Consider the following 4,640-nt stretch of genomic DNA (forward strand, 5'->3'; position numbering starts at 1 on the left):
TAATCATTCCAAAAGTCGGGCTGGGGACTATAAACCAAGCGCTTATTGGGAGGCAACCCAACTAGGTACCTTCGTTCCTTGCTTTTCAATTAAAATTTTTTTTTTTAAAATTCTTTATTTTCCATCCCTCTATGCCTTTACTAATCGTTACATGCATATACTTTAAACATTGAGGACAATGCTTAGTTTAGGTTTGGGGGTGTGGAATTTTGCTGTTTATGTTGGTATTTGAGTTTTAAGTCATAAAGAAAAAGAAAAAGAAAAAAACAGATTTTATGTTCCAAAGAAAGGATTTTGTGTTTCAAAGAACATTTCTTGAATTTTTGTAGCCCCAAGATGATTGCAACATGTTGCAAATGTGTTACATAAGTTGTTTTGGTCATTAGATGACCATAAAACCCAGAAAATAGCAAAAGAGGTTATTTTGTTCTTATTTTGGTCAAAATCAAAATTTTTGCCTCTTTTCCTTTTTGATGTTTTTCAGGTAAATTTGAAGCCACTAACATGTTTAGAATGATTATTATGATTATTTGAAACAGGTTTGGGGGTCTCAAGTTGTTTACATGATGTTTTAGGAAGATTTGAAGCTAAAAAAGTGGCCTAAAACCCAAAAAGGCTAGCTGCTAATTGCCCAGAAATATGAAGATTTTTCGTCACAAAAGGGTTTTAGCGACGACTGTTCATCAGATTTTTCGTTGCTAAAGGTTTTCACTGACGGTGTTCATCAGATTTTTCATCACTAAAGGTCAATTTTCCAGAATTTTCTGATTTCATTCCAAATCAATTCCGATCCATTCCATTCGCGATCAAAGTTTTCTAGGAGCTATTCCAGGTGTGTCCTCTTCCTTTTGATGAAATTTCTTTGTTCTTAAGCGATTAGAACTCATAAATTCATGCATATTTGTTTACAAAATCACAAAATTCCTTTAACTTTTTAAAAAAATTAAAATTTGTTAAAGCTTGTACTTTCTCTTACTAATAGTGATGTATATGTAATGTTTAATCATATTTCTTTAACTAAAGTGTTGCCATGAAATTTTATGCACCATAATTATAGCACTTCACATAGCCATGCTTCAAGTATTTTGATGGACAAGGTAGCTATACTTGGATGATTGTGGAGAAATAGTTGAGACTACCATTGTGAAATACTTGAGCCAAATTGTCATTTATTGAGAGAGTATTTGGGATTATTCTTATTAGCTATTTTCATTCCTTCTTATTTAGATTGATCTCATTAAGCTTTTGAATTGAATACTAAGAACTAATCTCTATTTTGTATGAATCATCTTATGCTTTTACTTTTGAGTTGGATGGACCCTGAGAGATGATGTTAGGCTATGCATGTTCTAACCACTAAATAAGCCTTATATCCTACCCATTGTGTGTGCCATCAACCCTTTGAAGCCAAACACTTAGCCTTTTCTTTCATCATCCACAATATTTCTTTACCCCTTCTTACCCTATTTTTAGCCATACCCTATAACTTGGGATATGCCATAACAGCACATGAAGACAAGGATGAAGGTTAAGCTCTACATCAACAAAAGAGGTGGCGTGTACTGAGGAAATATGTGCTTAAAGTTCAAGAAAAAGAAAAAGAAAATAGAAGAAAAAAAAAAGGGATATATATTCAAAAAGAAGAAAAAAAAGAAAAAAAGAAAGAAAAAAGTGAAGCATATCAAAAATCCTAGACGCCTTTGTGAAGTAAATTGGAAGAGCGCCTTATAACGCGATAAATGCCTTGGTATGTCTCAAGTTCTAGTATTTCCTATCCTTTCTTTCATAACCGATAACCTAGCCCTTCATTACAACCATAGTAAAGACCTAACGGATCTTTGGGGACTTCTTACTCGAAAGTGGAGGTATGTACTTCATCTATGGTTCTTAGTATTTGATTTCCTTTCCATGAGATCTATTTTCAGAAATTGTCTTTTATTCATTTGGATGCATATGTGTCTTACATTTTGATTTCTTCACCTAACTTCATTCACATATGCGGGGTAAGAGTGCAACCCTAGGTTCTGTGAGAAAATTGAGAGTTATCCCGTGAGACCTAGAGTCGAGGCGAATTTGTACACACACCAAGTGTGGTTATTTTTAAGTTCGAATGCTTGGAGTATTGGCTTTACACTTTACACTATGGTGCATTTTATTTGTAGTGGCATAACTTTAGATTTTGAATTGTGATTGACATTCATTGGTTATTATTAGTTTGTTGGAAGTATTTCTTTAACGAATTTGTTTTGCAAGGAGCGTTTGTGGGTGTCGTGACTGGTAAACCATTAGGAGACACAACTCCTCCTACTAGGGATACCTAGAGGTTTAAAGGCTTGTGGCACATGCTAAGTGCCATCGAGATTACCTGCGAAAGTGGTTTAGTTTAGTTTGTTTGTTTTATTTTATTTTTGATTTTCAGTTTTGCTCGAGGACTAGCAAAAGATGGGTTTGGGGGTATTTGATAAGCCTATATTTTATATATATTTTATGCCTCCTTTACTTATCTATTTGTTAATTTCCTTGGATTAAATTGGTTGTTTAAATTGGTTTTGTGAGATTTGTGAAGGAATTGTGGAAATAGGAGAAAGTGTGCTAAAAAGGGCAAGAAGATGAAGATTGGAGATTAATCAAGTCAAGAAGCCAAGTCATTCCTTTTGTCGCAAGGAATGTTGTCAAATTTCCTAGTTCAAGATGTTACAAGTCTTATCAAGTCAAACAAGGAGAAATAAAGAAGACCCTACTTTAGAAGGAATCCTACTTTTATAACAATTGTAATTATACCTCAGATAGGTAGGATTTGTAGGAGTATTATAAATAGGGAGTTTAGGTCGTTGTTCAAGGATCGAATTACCCACCATCAAATTCCTACACATTCATACTCATAACCGAAACACCCAAAGGAGAATACAAAGAGCTTGTGCAACCTTGGCATTCTACTTGGAGAATTCAATTCCTCCCATGTCTTCCTCAATTATCAAGATTCTCAATAAGTCCTTCATGAACTAATTTCTTTTACTAGGGCTACAATGTAGCCTAGCTATGAATACTCGAATTCTTTGATATTGTTAATTTTATTTATCTGTACATGTTGAGTGCTTGTTACCGTTCTTAATGCTTTCAATTAATTGGCCACTAATTGCATGATTAGAAGAATTAGGTTGAAACCGAAAGGAGATTCCTAGTAAATAGCTTCTTGTAACAAGTACCATAAATTACATAGCCGACTCCGAAGATTAGGTTATGGTTTGTGTAATCTTCATTGTTTTCCACAAATCTTAATGGGTTCTTAGCTATCTAAATCCATAACTAGGAATAGAGTGGGTTGATTGTAAGGAATACAACTAATATAACTCGGAAGAGAGTATTAGTGAGGTAAGGGAAAACGATTATCAACATGTTAGGTAATTAGGATTAACAAGCTAGAAGGATTTGGGTGGGATTAGCTAGGTGAAATCGGTGCCCTAGTGCTTTATCATCTTTGTTTTCATCTTTTACATTATTTCCTTAATCTCAATTTATTTTACTTGATTAATTAGATTTTAATCATCATAATTCATCATAATTCTCTTTTCATTTAATTCAAATATAATTAGAAATAAATCACTCTAGTATTTAATAGATTAACTTGATCCCTGTTGGAACGATACTCTACTTACTACTATATTAATTTGAGCGATATTGTCCACTTGCAATTAATCACATCATGAAGCATGATAATTACTTCCCTATTGGAAGTTCTTCTGCTGCCCTTGTGGATTAAGCACATTCTGACTGTTGCTCCAAGAAAAATTTGGGTGGTCTTTCCATCCTGGATTATAATTGTTCGGATATGGGTTGTTCTTAGGATGATAGTTGTTTTACCCCACATAATTAGCTTGCTCATGATCTATAAAACAAGACATAGGACAAGTCTCAGTAGTATGATTAGAATGAGAACATATATAACACATACCTCGACTTTAGCAATTTGTTGAACTTGAGAGATGTTCTAAGCTAACATTGGTTTCACCAGCATATCTAACTTCTTCTCCATTGCTGCCATTTGACTCTGGACTTCACCATTTATGCTAACTTTATAAACACCTTTACTTTTTACTCCTTGTCTCCCTCTTGATGAGAATTGGTGAGAATTTTCACTTAGGGTCTAAAATAGCTCAATGGCTTCATCACTGCTCTTTTCCATAAGCACACCTCCACAAGCTAAATCAACAAGACTTTTGTTAATATCATTTAAACCTTCTTAAAAAGCTTGTACCTGATCATCTTGAGATAGATTGTGGTGTGGACACTTGAGAAGCAACTCCTTGAAATGATCCCATGCCTCAAAGAAAAGATCTCCACCCTTTTGTTGGAAGGTTTGAATCTCCCTTTTAAGTTGTCTTGTCTTTTGGGCCGAGAAAAACTTCTTCAAAAATTTAGTGGCCAATTGTTCCCAAGTAGTAATGGAACCTGCAGCTAGAGAATTCAACCACAACTTAGCATTATCTTTTAAGGAGAAAGGAAAGAGAATTAACCTAATTCCTTTTGGAGTTAAGCCCTGGATGTTCTGAGTCTTGCAGAGATCAAAGAAATCCCTAATGTGCAAGTATGGATCCTCAGAAGGTGTGCCTCTATAGTCTTGCACCATGTTAAGCAATTGA

At 34.4% G+C, this 4,640-nt stretch overlaps 1 non-coding gene across 1 annotated transcript; it reads left to right on the forward strand.

The window, feature by feature from the left end:
• The first annotated feature begins 4,271 nt into the window (after positions 1–4,271).
• On the forward strand, positions 4,272–4,378 carry LOC148294256 (small nucleolar RNA R71). The gene has a single exon (XR_015836132.1). It is a non-coding gene; the product is annotated as a small nucleolar RNA R71 (small nucleolar RNA).
• Positions 4,379–4,640: the final 262 nt, after the last annotated feature.

This window comes from Prunus avium, chromosome 5 (genome assembly GCF_965620075.1).
Source record: "Prunus avium chromosome 5, drPruAviu1.hap1.1, whole genome shotgun sequence".
Taxonomy (NCBI): Eukaryota; Viridiplantae; Streptophyta; class Magnoliopsida; order Rosales; family Rosaceae; genus Prunus; species Prunus avium.